The following is a 16,167-nucleotide window of genomic DNA, read 5'->3' as shown; positions in this document are numbered from 1 at the left end:
ATGTAAAAAAAGTTGAGAAAATTAGGAAAGTATGATATTTCCAAGTTAATAATAAAGCAATATCCAAAGACTCTTACTTTGGCCCCGCTAGACAAAGTTGAGAATACGCTAAGTGTTATAAGAGCCACTCAGAAGTATGAGGCCTGGTTCTATACCTCAAACCATATACAGATACAGTTGGGAAGATAAGGAGTATGAATAAGATGATAATAAGACAAAGCAATAAGTAAATGGGCAGTGTAGACAAGTGCCATTAAGTTCAGGACAAAAGAATAACTGAGCTAGAACCATTAGTTAGGTCTTCTGTAAGGAAAGTAAATGAAAAACATGTGTAGAATCTGGAAAAGCAAGTAAGATGGCGAAGATCATTCCCAGAAAAGAGAAGAAATTTTTAGAGTGATTTGGTAACAAGTTAACTAAAAATATTTTCCTTTACTCCTGTTGCATTATATGTTCAAGACTAGGAATACAGGAATACAAAAACAGTGATGCTTCTCATCCAACAGAATGATGTAATCGAGACCCAGACAATACAGGTGTTGGAGAGGATGTGGAGAGAATGGAACCCTCCATACATTGCTGGTGGGTAAAGAAAATGTTACAATCACTTTGAAAAAAAAAAATCTAACAGTTCTTCAGAAAGCTAAACATAGAGTTGTTTTATCACCCAGAAGTTCTACTCTAACATGACTTGAAACATATGTCTACATGAACTTATACAAAAATGCTCCTAGCAGCAATATTTCTTGTAGCCAAAAAGGAGAAATAACCCAAACCACCATTAACAGATGAAGAGGTGAACAAAATGTAGTATGAATATATACATAATAGAATATTATTCAGCCCAAGGAAATAATAAAGTTCTGGTACATGGTACGACAGGAATAAACCTAGAAAATATGCCAAGTAAAAGAAGCCAGACACCAAAGACCACATATTGCATAATTCCGTTTATAGGAAATGTATATATTAAGCAAATCCACTGTCACAGAAAGTAGATCAGTGTTTGCCAGGAGTTTTGGGGCGGGGGGGGGAGAATGGGGACTTATTGCCCATGGGTATGTTGTTTCTTAATGGGATGATGAAAATATTCTGGAAATAGATAATAATGATGGTTGTTCCACCTTGCGAATATACTAAAATCCACTGAACTCTGGACTTCAAAAGGGTGAATTTTATAGCATGTGACTTATATCTTAATTTTTAAATGAAAGATATTACACATTCATAAAACTATGAAGATATTCTACATGCCTTGGTGTGTGCTGGAGTCATACTGGAGCAGAAGTAGATACAAAAGATGGGGAGATACTGACTGGAGAGGAGTACCTGGGTTTCTGAGGACATGAGCAGAGTTGGAAAGATGGGTTATGCCAGTCAATGTCAAGAAGTAGGAAAGAATGAACGATCCAAGTCAACTTAGTACAGGATATGATATTAAAGATAGCATTACCATCTACACCCCATTTAGGAAATAAGGAAACTGAGATATAAGGAAACTGAGATACAGAAAATAAATGAGTCAGTTGAACTCAGATTTGACCGACTCCAGAGTCAACACCTTTGGTGATTCTTTCTCCCCTTGAATATCATCTCAGTGAAATTTCTGATATAAATAAAACAGCTTTTACAGTACCAAATTTTATTTTTCTCCCATTAAAAGACAGAAAGCTACATTTGAGTTATATTTTATTTGTACACTAGTTTCTTAGGAACCAATTGATTTTTACCAAGTACAGAGAGAAATGTCAACCTTTTTAGCATGATTTATTCTTTTCGAAGTTGAGTAATTTTAGTAGTACTCACTTTTAGAGGATTGTATAGAACACTCTATTTTTCTTAGACCTTATCAAATATATCTAAGAAAGTATAAAATTATATCTACAGTAGATATCCAAGCAGAGAGGGAAATTGGGACACTGAGAATATATTTTTTTATAGTCCTATTCAAGGTCATGTAAATCAAAGCATAATATTTTATATTGCTTTTTCTTTCTACCTTCAAGTATAAATTATCAAGGTGCCATTCGAGAAATAGTCTCATTGTTAAGATATATTTGCCTTTTTTTCTTCTATTACCTTAGTCAAACTCATGGTAAAAACTTGCTTTAAAGATGGTAACTTTTCTACGAACATTCACGGGTTTATTGATTCAACCTTCAAGATTGTTTCCAAAGATAGTGTTTGAAGCTCTGTGTCAATTACTATGTTAGTTAGCATTCAGGTTGAATGCCAGTCACTGCAAATCCTTATCAACTGTGGATTAAACTAGATACAAGCTTACTTTTCTCTCTTACTCAAGGAGTCTGGATATGGTCAGTGACATCCAGGACCCAGAGTCATCCAGCCTAATGCTTTGCCCCAAGTGAATTTTTGATTTATCATTATTTTCAGGATATAAGTTTTTCTTTTTCTTTCTTTCTTTTTTTTTTTTTTTTTTTTTTTTTTTAATGTGGACTGTGAGAGAGCTTTGTGCTGCCTTGGCTAGCTCCTAGGGGTTATAAGGGGAAGGAGGGTAGCTTTAGTGAGGGGCTATTTAGTTTCAAGGGATTGAAACCTACTCAAAGCAGCTCAGTTTACAGGGTGTTTTTTTGTTTTTTGGTTGTACCAACAGCATGTGGAAGTTTACAGCCCAGGGACAGAACCCATGACAGAGTTGCAATAACACTGGATCCTTAACCCACTGCACTACAAGGGAGCTTCTACCCAGATATTCCACCCAGTAGGAAGGAGGGAGGGGCAAAGAAAGCTGTAAGTGCATTCCTTTACTTTAAGGATGTTTTCTGGCAGTTGGGAACACAATTTCTGCCTACAACCCACTGAGCTTAGTCACACGGCCACAGCTGACTGAGAACATGTTGCCTTCATTCTAGGTGATACAGCTATGAATAAGGGGTTCTATTACTATGGAAAAGAGGGAAATACATATTTTCAGATGTTGCAGCTCAAGTTCCCTAGGCAGCAGAATCTGAGATGGAGATTATTTCCAAGGAGTTCATTAAACAGTGTTCCTGTGATCAACAATTTACAGAAGGGTGGGGAGGGGAATAGTTGTGGGCAGAGGGAAAAATTGAGCTCCTCTGCAGTCCTAACAAAGACCTAAGCCAATCCCATTCACAGGTGTCCAGAGTTGAAATGGCACCAGGGGGCAAGTCTTTATCTTTCAGCAATGGTCACACACTGCAGGCTGTTGCTGAGAGGTATGATATTGGGCAAGACAGCTGTCTTCAGCTGAAACAATTCCCAAATAAGTCTAACAGTTGAGAGCTGTCTTCCAGCAGTGAGGGGGAAAAAATTCTTCATCCTATGATGTAATACTCAGGCCCTTGTAAAAATCAGGGGCCCTAATATCATATCATAGCATCTACCATAGCAGACAGTCAGCAGGATCTGTGCTATGGAGGGAAAAATAGAAAATAAAGGGCACAGCTTCCCCTGGATAAAGGAGGACCTTACATTCCAGTTATAGTCCAAAGAACTCAAGCACAAAATTGGAAGAATTGAGTGATTAAAGAGAGGGACGGGTGTTTAGAGGTACTTTTCATCCACTCATTTACCGTTCTTACTGAGCTCCTATTGTATGTTAGGCACCGTACTAAGCAATATGACAAAACTAGTGAATATGATGGTGTGCTCCTTTACCACCATGACATTGAGTGACTCATTTGGGAGAATGATTGGACATGAATAAGCGAAATAACAGCTAAGTGTGTATGTGGAAGAAAGGAAATACACAGTAAATGAACAACTAATTGCGAAACATGCCTTTGAAGGAGATAGTCATAGAACAGAGGGAATTATATAAACTAAGAATTAATGATGAGAAGGAAGCAGCCTCAGGAAGAATGGGGAAACAGATTTCGTGGCAAGAGGGCCAAAAAGTTCAATGGCAAAGTGACAAGGAAGAAGTAAAAGAACATCTGCTTGACTGGGACAAAGTAGGCAGAGAAGCAAATGATGTGAGATGAGATTAGAGTAGTAATAAGATCATTCAGCACCTGAGAATCTGGGTTGTGTCCTAGGTGCAATGGAAGACAATGATTCAGCATGCATGTGCACATACGTAATCTGATTAACACTCTACATACATTGCCTCTGGCTGCAGTACAGAAAGGGATATTGAGCAATTGAAAAGACTTCAGAGGGAGTTCCCATCATGGCTCAGTGGTTAACAACCCAACTAACATCCATGAGGGTGTGGGTTTGATCCTTGGCCTCTCTCAGTGGGTTGGAGATCTGGTGTTGCTGTGAGCTGTGGCATAGGTCGCAGGCATGGCTTGGATCACGTGCTGTTGTGGCGTGGGCCGGCAGCTACAGCTCCTATTTGACCTCTAGCCCAAGAACCTCCATATACCTCCAGTGCAGCCCTAAAAAAGACAAACACACACACACACACACACACACACACACACACACACACACACACACACAGAAAATTGACTTCAGAAAACTTGATATTACTTCTGAGAACCGCTTTCAACAATTATTTCATAAACACATAAATGTGCCACGATCTACAGATACAGTGATAAAATAAAAAGACAAACTGTCTTGCTTCATGAAGCTTACTTTTCCATAAAGAGATTCTCTTACTATCTCAATCACTCTGTCCATGCACAAACACAAATTCATAAAAATGAAAATAATCTCTTCCATAGCTCTTCATTTATTTTTGCTTTCTAAAATGCTATTCTTTTACCTTGTCCTAGAGTTATTTAGGATACGTACACAATCTATCCATATCCTAAATTATGTCTGCATCCTACATTCCTTACATGCATATTATATATATATGTGTGTGTATATACTATGCATGTATACACAGAATATGTTTTATATATATAGCATATAGTATATAATATTTCATAGATGTTCTATTATATATAATATGCCTATGCTAAATTATACATTAATGCATAGGGATTTCATTTTTTTAATATTTGAATAAAAATACTAACTTTACTGGAATACTTTATAGAGTGTAATCTCAATTTTGTCATGCCCAAAACTGTATATCATGCTTGCAGGATATTTAATTCACAAACTCGTGTTTATGTTTCTTTAAAATACTGTTTTTACTCTAATAGATAACCACTATTTTTAAATATCTTCATCTTTTTTTTGTGAAAATATATCTAACCAAGTATAATTTCTTATTTTAAAATACAATGTTCAAGTCTAATGTTAGTGTCAAGGCAAAAATATTTTTCTTTACCTATGACTATTGTTTATTTCATTCTATTTGTGATGGGATAATATATTTATAAAGTGAATTCAGAAGTTTTCTACATCAACTCTAAATAGGATAGGCTAGAGGAACACAGAACATCATTTGTTTTCTTTCAAAAATTATAAACAATTTATTTGAAGTAGAAATGGATTTCAAATTTTAAAAAAACACACTGTTCTTTTTGTGGGTTTTTTGTTTGTTTTTTGGGTTTTTTTTTGCGAGGTAGGCTTTTTGTGGATGTGTCTCAAAAGCAGAACACTGAAAACTCACCGGAATTTACGTACACTTCCACCCATATGCCTCTAAACTTTCAAAACGTGCTAAAATCTGGAGCCTGTTTTTCAGAGTGAATAAGGTACTGGGTTGGGGAGTCTCAGCTGATCAGAGAGAGAAAATTTTGAGGGGACATGAGGACAAACTCAAACTTGTGTCAGACTTGTATTACTTTCAGCTACAGAAGCAAACACCACTTTTTTTTTTTTTTTTTTTTTTTTTTTTTTTTTTTTTTTTTTTTTTTTTTTTTTGTCACCAATCACGTGCACGATTGAGCTTGAGGCTTTCAAAGAACAGCAAAGCACAGGGTCCTTCCCACCAACTTGCAGAGGAAGACCTATTTGAAATGTGACCAATACTGAAACAGAGGCAGATGCTATCTGCAAAGATATTCAACTGCCTGAAATTTCTCCATGTTCTAGAAAAATTCTGCCAAAGATGCAAACTCCCAAGACCTCATTTTCTATCCACTCACTGGATTTGTATAAGAAACTATAGAATGCCCTAGCAAAGAATTAGAGCAGATTTTATCAGTGAGGTGTGGCTGACTGTGAAATGCAACCCAGGTCTGCAGTAAGGGTGGTAATCAAAAAGCTAGAGCAGGTTACCCTTGCTTCCACTGTTTTTTCTTATTCTTTTTTTTCTTGTTTCTAAATCTGATAGAATTAAGTCTAAATCTTAACAGATAAGGTTTATATATTGTGCCTGTTTTCAATACTGGCTTGAATAGTATTAGTTAACAAAATAGAATGCCATCAAGATTTTTGAGAGAACTCTCTTAGACTTACGTTGTTCAGAACACTTTCATCAGAGTGGCTAAAGCTCCTGGTTGGATAACAGTTCTTACTAAGAGCTCAAGGATCCTTTCTCCACTGAAAAGACAGGAGGCGGGCTGGGGGTCGGTGCCCTCAGGCATCTTAGTTTCTTGGTCCCTGGGCTTCTGTTGCTAGGCACTCCCAGAGAAAATAATGGCAGGGCTATTGTGAGGGTCCATTTCCCCCTGTCCCTCTTAAGCCCCTGTTTTTCTGGTTCTGAAAACAGTGACTATTTGGAGACAGCCTGCAAAGAGGCCAAGCGAAGTTTCCACATGTTACCATCTAGTTTATAACCAGGGGCAGAGAATTTTAAGGTAAGAGCTACCAAGGATTTCTTTCTAAATGAACGTTCTGCTTGAAAGAGTTAAAAATAAAAATAAAATACAGACGTTTGCAATTGTTGCCTCTAATGAGATCGCAGGTCTATTTTGAGCATTACTAGTGTTAGCACTTTGTGGAACAATAAATTTATTTTTAAAGCATTAATTTTCCCTTAAAATGTGTGGCACTTACCATAATCCAGTAGGAGTGTGTGTTGAGAATCTCTTTTGGCAGAATTTAACAATCCAGCTGAAAACAGCCTGAAAGAAAACATTTATATTGAATATTATTTTCATGTTATTGTTCCTTCTGGTAGAATTATTTAGCTATTTCCTTAGTTGATAGACTAAATCAGCTGCTAAATCAGTAGACTTTGTACTGTGAAACTCTTAATCTTTCAGACATAGAATGCTACTGCTTTAATTTTACAGATATTCTGATTGCTTTGGGTATAGAAACCCAAATTGGTGCATTTGCAAATGTGATTTTTTTTTCCTTTGAAACCAAGCTCTGTCTTAGCTGTTTCTACCAGTTTTCTAATATAACAGAAGTTGATCTCTGTATGTCAATAAAAACTAAGAATTACTTTAATACAAGAGATCAGGGTAACCTGGGGAGAAGGCAAATCATCAGAGTTAAAGGACCTGCATTCAAATGGCAGTTCTGTCACTTTTCAGCTGCCATACCTTGGCAGTTAATTGATTTCTTGCTAAAACATGGGTTTATGAGTCACAACATCATAGAAATAACAGTTTATGTGCCACTGAAGATAATGCTTAGCACAGAATCAGTGTGTATGGAGCTAACGATTATATAAATCAGTATTAATCTTTCTATTGGCATAAGAAGAGAAAGAAAATTTATAATATGTCCCATAAAACTTTATAAAACAAGCAAACTACACAGAAACTTTCCAGTGGTTTGAGTAAGTATAATCCTTCCTTGAGGATCAAGGGAATTCAAGAATGGGTGGGTCCAAGCTGTTATTATGTAAAAAGTAGAGAAAATATAGTGGAAATTAAGCACAGGGTTGATAAATTGTATCTGTTTTCTTGATATAGTAACATCCCAAATTTGACCAGTATATTTCTTTACATTGTATAAAAAGTCTCATGGGCACTGACCCATGTAGTTATCATCAAGAATACAAGGGAGGTAACTGAAGCTTAGCAAGATCAGGGGACATGCCTAAGATCATACCAACAGCCCAGGACAGAGCAAGGATGAGAAAGAGCTCAGGTTCCAACCTGAGACCCTTTGCCTTGCTGTCTTTTTTCTAACCTGCACTGCCTATGGTTCTAAAAGAAATAAAGAATTTGGAAAGAATTGGTCCCTGAAAATATTAGAAAAACTATATGTTTTATTAGGGTAGCTGTATATGCTGTATTTGGGAGAAAGAATTATCTATTGAGATTTAGGAGAGCAGAAGTAATGATAAACTTAAGGAAAAGCCATTTGTGGACTGCTGCAATGCAATTCTGAAGAATTCCTTTGCCTAGAGTCATAGGACTATTTTGAATGGATAATTCCCTTTCTGATTTCTTTAATTTACCCAGTGATATACAGATTTGCCTACACTAAACAATGAATTGTAACTGCCAATGGAGGCAATTTCTTAATTTCACTGGCAAGTATGCTAGTGTCTAGTTAAGTTTTTTTGCCTTTTTTTTTCTTAAAGTTTTATTGAAGTACAAGTGTTCAATAATTTACAAGGTTGTGATAATTTCTGCTGTACAACAAAGTGACCCAGTCGTATATATACACATATCCATTCTCTCTTAGATTCTTTTCCCACATAGATTATCACAGAATATTGGGTGGAGTTCTCTGTGCAGTAGAGCAGGTCCCCATTGGCCAGTAATTCTATATAACTCAGTGTGCATATGCCAGTCCCAAATCCCCAGTCCATCCCTCCCATCCCCCACCTGTCCCCTTTGGTAACCATAAAATTTTCAAAGTCTGTGAGTCTGTCTTTTCTGCAAATAAGTTCATTTGTACTCTTTTTTTTTTTTAGATTCCACATATAGGTGATATTATAGATGTTTGTCTTTCACTGTCTGACCAATTTCTCTTCATATGATAGTTTCTAGGTCCATCCATGTTGCTCCAAATGGCATTATTTCATTCTATTTTATGGCTGAATAATATTCCATTGTATATATGTACCACATCTTCTTTATCCATTCCTCTATTGATGGATATTTAGGTTGCTTCCATGTCTTGGCTATTGTAAATAGCACTGCAATGAAGATTAGAGTGCATGTGTCTTTTGGAATTATGGTTTTCTGTGGATAGATGCCCAGGAGTAGGATTGCTGGATCATACAGTGGTTATGTTTTTAGTTTCCGCAGGTACCTCCATATTGTTTTCCATACTGGCTATACCAACTTAGATTCCAAATAACAGTGAAGGAGGGTTCTCTTTTCTCCACATCCTCTCCAGCATTTATGGTTTGTTAACTTGTTAATGATGACCTCTCTAACTGGTATGAAGTGGTACCTCATTGTAAGTTTTGATTTGCTTTTATCTAGTAATTAGTGATCTTGGGCATTTTTTCATGTGCCTGTTGGCCATCTATATGTTTTTGGAGAAATGTCTATTTAGGTCTTCTGCCCACTTTTCAATTGGGTTGTTTGTTTTTTTGTTGTTGAGTTGTGTGTTTGTATATTTTGGAGATTAAGTCTTTTTCGATTGCATCATTTGCAAAGATTTTCTCCCATTCTAAGGGCTGTCTTTTCTTTCTATTTTTTAAATGGTTTCCTTTGTTGTGCAAAGGCTTCTGAGTTTAATTAGGCCCCTTTGGTTTATTTTTGTCTGTATTGTCATTATTCTAGGATGTGGATGAAATAAGATGTTGCTGTGATTTATGTCAAAGAGAATTCTACCTAGGATTTCCTCTAGGAGTTTTATAGTATCTGGCCTTACATTTAGGTATTTAATTCATTTTGAGTTTATTTTTGTGTATGGTGTTAGAGAATGTTCTAATTTCATTCTTTTACATTCAGCTGTCCAGTTTTCCGAGCACCACTTATTGAAGAGACTATCTTTCCTCCACTGTATGTTCTTGTTTCCTTTGTCATAGATTAGTTGACCATAAGTGCTTGGTTTTATTTCTTGGCATTCTGTTTTGTTCCATTGATCTATATTTCTGTTTCTGGGCCAGTAGCATGCTGTTTTGATGACTGTAGCTTTGTAGTACAGTCTGAAGACGGGGAGCCTGATCCCTCCAGCTCCACTTTTCTTTTTATTTTATTTTATTATTATTATTAAAGTATAGTTGATTTAAAATGTTTCATCAGGTTCTGTTGTACAAGAGAGTGACCCAATCACACACATTTCCCTATGCTGTGCAGTAGGATCCCCTTGCCCATCCATTCCAAATATAACAGTTTGCATTCAAAAAACCCCCAAAATGCCCATCCATCCCACTTGCTCCCCTTTCCCCCTTGGGGACCCCAAAATCTGCTCTTCTTGGCCATGATCTGTTTCTGGTTTTTGTTATTTTTAGATAGAATCATCTGTTCCATATTTCAAATTCCACAAATAATTGACATCCTATGGTATTTGCATTTTTCTTTCTGATTTAACTTCACTTAGTGTGAGAGGCTCTAGATTCATCCATGTTACTGCAAATGGCATTAGTTTGTCTTTTTCATGGCTGAGTAACATTCCATTGTATATATGTACATCTTCTTAATCCATTCACCTGTCAATGGACATTTATGTTGTTTTCATGTCCTGGCTATTGTGAATAGTGCTGCTATGAAAATGTGGGTGCCTGTATATTTTTCAGTGAAAGGTCTATACAGATACATACCCAGCAGTGGAATTGCTAAATCATATATTTAGTTTCCACAGGTATCTCCATTCTGTTTTCCATAGTGGTTTTACCAATTTGCATTCCTACCAACAGTGGAGGATGGTACCTTTTTCTCCATACCCTCTCCAGCATTTGTTATTTTTTGACTTGTTAATGATGGCCATTCTGACTGGTGTGAGGTGGTACCTCACTGTAGTTTTGATTTGCATTTATCTAATAATTAGTGATATTGAGCATTTTTTCATATGCCTGCTGGCCATCTGTATGTTTTCTTTGGAGGAATGTCTACTTAGGTCTTCTGGCCATTTTCAATTGGGTTTTTTGTTGTTGTTGTTGAGTTGCATGAGTTGTTTGTATATTTTGGAGATTAGTCCCTTGTCTGTTGCATTGTTGGTAAAGATTTTCTCCCATTCTGTGGGTTGTCTTTTTATTTTTTTAATGGTTTTATTTGCTGTGCAAAAGCTTTTGAGTTTAATTAGGTCCCATTGGTTTATTTGTTTCTTTATTGTCATTATTCTAGGAGGTAGATCAAACAAGATGTTGCTGTAATTTATGTCAAAGAGTGTTCTGCACATGTTTTCCTCTAGGAGTTTTATGGTGTCTGGACTTATATATAGGTCTTCCATCCATTTTGAGTTTATTTTTGTATATGGTGTTTGATAATGTTCTACTTTCATTCATTTTTTTTGTCTTTTTTTTTTTTTTTATGCCATTGCTTGAGCCGCTCCCACGGCATATGGAGGTTCCAAGGCTAGGGGTCGAATCGGAGCTATAGCTTCCAGGCTGCGCCACAGCCACAGCCACTCGGGATCCGAGCCGCGTCTGCAACCTACACCACAGCTCACAGCAACGCTGGATCCTCAACCCACTGAGCAAGACCAGGGATCGAACCCACAACCCCATGGTTCCTAGTCAGATTCTTTAACCACTGCACCATGACAGGAACTCCTCTACTTTCATTCTTTTACATGTAGCTTTCCAGTTTTCCCAGCACCATTTATTGAGGAGGCTATCTTTCTTCCACTGTATGTTCTATCCTCCTTTGTCATAGATTAGTTGACCACATGTACTTGGGTTTGTGTCTGGGCTTTCTGTCCTGTTCCATTCATCTATATTTCTGTTTTTGTGCCAGTACCATATTGTTTTGATGTCTGTAGCTTTTTAGTGTTGTTTAAATGCAGGAAGATTTATTTCTCTGTTTTTCTTTTTCAATATTGCTTTGGCTATTCAGGGTCTCTTATGTTTCCATACAAATTTTAAAATTTCCTGTTCTAGTTCTATGAAGAATGTCTTTGGTAATTTGATAGGGATTGCATTGAATCTGTAGATTGCCTTGAGTAGTACAGTCATTTTTGACAATAGTTATTCCAATCCAAGATCATGGTATATCTTTCCATCTGTTTGTGTTATCATTAATTTCTTTTTTTTTTTTTTTGTCTTTTTTTTGTTGTTGTTGTTGTTGTTGTTGCTATTTCTTGGGCTGCTCCCACGGCATATGGAGGTTCCCAGGCTAGGGGTTGAATCGGAGCTGTAGCCGCCAGCCTACGCCAGAGCCACAGCAACGCAGGATCCGAGCCGCGTCTGCAACCTACACCACAGCTCACGGCAACGCCGGATCGTTAACCCACTGAGCAAGGGCAGGGACCGAACCCGCAACCTCATGGTTCCTAGTCGGATTCGTTAACCACTGCGCCACGACGGGAACTCCTGTGTTATCATTAATTTCTTTCATCAGTGTTTCATAGTTTTCAGAGCATAGGTCTTTTGTCTCTTTAGGTAGGTTTACTCCTAGGTATTTGATTCTTTTGGATGAGATGGTAAATGGGATTGCTTCCCTAATTTCTCTTTCTGATCTTTCATTATTAGTATTTAGAAATGCAGTTGATTTCTGTGTATTAATTTTGTAGCCTGCAACTTTGCCAAATTCATTGATGCATTCTAACAGTTTTCTGGTGCTGTCTTTAGGGTTTTCTAAGTATAGTATCATGTCATCTGCAAACAGTGATAATTTTACTTCTTCTTTTCCAATTTAGGTTCCTTTTATTTCTTTTTCTTCTTTGATTGCTATGGCCAGGACTTCCAAAACTATGTTGAATAGTAGTGGTGAAAGTGGACAACCTTGTCTTGTTCCTGATCTTAGTGGGAATGTTTTCAGTTTTTCGCCATTGAGAATGATGTTAGCTGTGGGTTTTTCATATGTTTTTTTTTATTATGTTGAGGTAGGTTCCCTCTATCTTCATTCTCTGGAGAGTTTAATCATAAATGGGTGTTTAATTTTGTCAAAAGCCTTTTCTGCATCAATTAGGATGATCATATGGTTTTCATTCTTCAGTTTGTTGATGTGGTATATCACATTGATAGATTTGCAGATATTGAAGAATCCTTGCAATCCTCCTTTATAATGGTGTATGATCCTTTTAATATATATTTGGATTCTGTTTTATAGTATTTTGTTGAGGATTTTTACTTCTATATTCATCACATATAGATCTATATTCATTAAATATAGATCTGATTCCTCCAGTTCCACTTTTCTTTCTCAAGATTGCTTTGGTTATTCAGGCTTCCCATACAAATTTAAAAATATTTTGATATAGTTCTGTGAAAAATGCCATTGGTAATTTGACAGGGATTGTGTTGAATCCATAGATTTCCTTGGGTAGTATATTCATTTTGATAACATTCATCCTTCCAATCCAAGAGCATGGTATATACTAACAATGAAAGATCAGAAAGATAAATTAGGGAAATAATTTCATTTACCATCAAAAAGAATAAAGTACCTAGAAGTAAACCTACATAAAGAGAAAAAAGGCCTGTACTCTGAAAACTATAAGACACTGATGAAAGAAAACAAAGATGATACATAAGTTTAAATTCCAATCTGGCAAATACATACTTCCAAATTTTATTTGTAAAGCAGAAGCAAACACTTTTGTAACATATTTCTTAAATCTAGGAATTGTTTATTCTAAGGTACTAAGGGACTCAGAGGTAATGTGGTTGTTTCGCCATAACAAAATTTTCAAAGTATGGAAATTACTGTTAAGTGTACTTATTTTGTTAAAATGATTTCTTCTAACTATAAAAACAAGTTTTCTCACTTTGTATGAATGCTTATGTGTATATAAATGAATTGTATGTCTTTTCTTCCTTCCTTCCTTCCTTTCTTTCTTTTTCTTTCCTTCCTTTTCTTTCTTTCCCTCCTTCCTTCTTCCTTCTTCTTTCTTTCTTCCTTCCTTCCTTTCTTCTAAATGAAGGATGGAAACAGGAATGTTAAATGTGTTGTGTGTTTGCCAAAGTTACCCAGGGTGAATGATGGACGTCTTATTCTAATCAAATACTGTTGTTACTACTCTGATAATGCCTCTACTAGCATTGATTTATATGTGTACATATATATGTATATATATAAATTCTATGCTGAATTTATACAATTCAGTATACAGTTTATTGAATTTATTGAATTGTTGCTTCAAATTACATACTGAATCAATTTCTGCAGGTCTAATTTTCAACTTAAATTTTGCTTTTGGGAACTGAACAATAATGATACAATCAATGAATGATTTGAGTCTAATAAGTTATGCACCACAATCGCTGAGGATCCTTCGGATGAATGTAAAGTGCTTTGTGTCCTATTTTTGTTCTGATTATAACACTTGTTTACAACATCTGGTCATTTCCTAAATATATTACTAACCAGAGATTTTTAGCAGCTGGGATAGCTCTAAATTTAAGCTAAGCTTATTTAAACTATGGTATTATATTAACCATTTCCCTGCTACTTAAGAAAAATAATCCTCTCAGAAAAAGTACTTTCATACTTTGGTGATATATATATATGTATATATATATATGTTATAATCATGCTTCAGTAGAAAGACCATACTTCTTTAATTCCTCTAAGATGGGGGGATATTGGCTTTTCATGTTTCTGTCTTAAGTGAATTTTATCATGGTAAGAAAAAAAAAGAATTGTTAGATTCCTAGTCAACCACTCATGAAGTCTTTCTTGTTGAGATTATATATGTAATATATATATTATATATGTAAACATATAATAAATATATACATAATATATATATAAACATCTATATGGTTAGTTGGGTAGAAATAGTACTTAATATTTTATTCACTTGAATAAAATCAAAACAAATCTTCTAAGCTCTAAATTTAACTCAATTTAGATGGTTTTAAGAAATGTGTATGAAGATAGAGTTAAATATAGAAAGACGTTTGACTCAATTTTATAAAATCTGGATTTTAACCTTGATTCTAATAGTGAAATTTTCTTAGGGTCTCACTGTATTTTTTCTTTTATTTCGTGTTCTAGGCATATTACATTTTTAGTAAATATCGATTTAATGTAAGTTGAGTTTCTACCCTAGAGATCATCTCTGCTCTACAGACAAATAGATGTATTTCATTTGTTGTATTTGATAAAGGAAAGATTGTACACTTAATTTAACAAAGTTCTACACTCAAAAAAAAAAATAGGAAGTTCTACACACTGCTAGGAAGGGGCAAACTTTCTTGATTTCAAGCTTATTAAATTTTTTCTTTTCTTTTTTCATTTTTTTTTAGGGCCACACTTGTGGCATATGGAAGTCCTCGAGGCCAGGGATCAAACCCAAATCCTCATGGAAACTAGTCAGATTCATTTCTGCTGCATCATAATGGGAACTCCCTTAAATTCTTACACTTAAAAAAAAAATAATGTGTAAATTATATACAACAAAATGCATAGCTCTTAAGTGTTTAGTTTAATGATTTGACAATTTTATATACTTAGTACTCACAACCCAAAGCAAAATGTGTAATATTTCCATCATCTCAGAAAGATCTTTCACGTCCTTTTCTTTTTTTTTTTTTTTTTTTTTGCTTTTTTTTAGGGCCACACCTGCAGCATATGGAAGTTCCCAGGCTTGGGGTCAAATCAGAGCTGTAGCCGCTAGCCTATACCACAGCCACAGCAACACCGGATCCATGCTACATCTGCAACCTATGCATCACAGCTCACAGCAAGGCCAGATCCTTAACCCACTGAGCAAGGCCAGCGATCGAACCCGCATCCTTATGGATCCTAGTTGGGTTTATTAACCTCTAAGCCAGGAAGGGAATTCCCTCGTGTCCATTTCCAATAAATCCTCCCACCCCCAGAAAAGACGACTTTCTGATTTCTACCACCATAAATTGGTATTTTCTGTTCTTAGATATCACATAAATAGAACTATATTCTTTTGTGTCTTCTCTGCCTCGAATGTCTCACTCAGCCTATTGATTTTGAGATTCACCTGTTATCGTACATATCAGTATTTCATTCCCTTTTTATTGCAGAGTAATGTTCCACAGGATGAACATTTCACTCTTCATTTATATCTTCTTCTCTTGATGGACATTTGGGCTGTTTCCAGGGTGGGGCTCCTATGATGAATAAGGCAGTTCTGAGTACTCTTGTATGGGCCTTTCTGTGGACATGTTATTTCTCTCTATAATTTACAGAATTACATTTATATTCTGTAAATACCTCAGTGTAAAATTCCTTTGTCAAGGGTGAAATGTGTATTTTACTTTATAACTGTCACACCCTTCTCCAAAGTGGTAGCATCATTTTACACTTCTGGAAATATATGATGGTTTTGATTGCTCTACTCCCTTTCAACATTGAGTGTTGTGAGTCTTTAATTTGAGTTATTCTAACGGTA

At 35.8% G+C, this 16,167-nt stretch overlaps 1 long non-coding RNA gene across 1 annotated transcript in view; it reads right to left on the bottom strand.

Moving 5' to 3' along the window:
* LOC106504767 overlaps nucleotides 1–16,167 on the bottom strand; it is an 81,985-nt gene that overhangs the window by 35,031 nt on the left and 30,787 nt on the right. Inside the window, exon 2 of the long non-coding RNA XR_002346867.1 lies at nucleotides 6,832–6,899. This is a non-coding gene — a long non-coding RNA (uncharacterized LOC106504767). The remainder of the gene's footprint in view (nucleotides 1–6,831; nucleotides 6,900–16,167) is intronic.

The sequence above is a fragment of the Sus scrofa genome, chromosome 8 (genome assembly GCF_000003025.6).
Source record: "Sus scrofa isolate TJ Tabasco breed Duroc chromosome 8, Sscrofa11.1, whole genome shotgun sequence".
Taxonomy (NCBI): domain Eukaryota; kingdom Metazoa; phylum Chordata; class Mammalia; order Artiodactyla; family Suidae; genus Sus; species Sus scrofa.
Note: the sequence above shows the minus strand (reverse complement) of the source record. Positions and strands in the feature narration are given on the sequence as shown.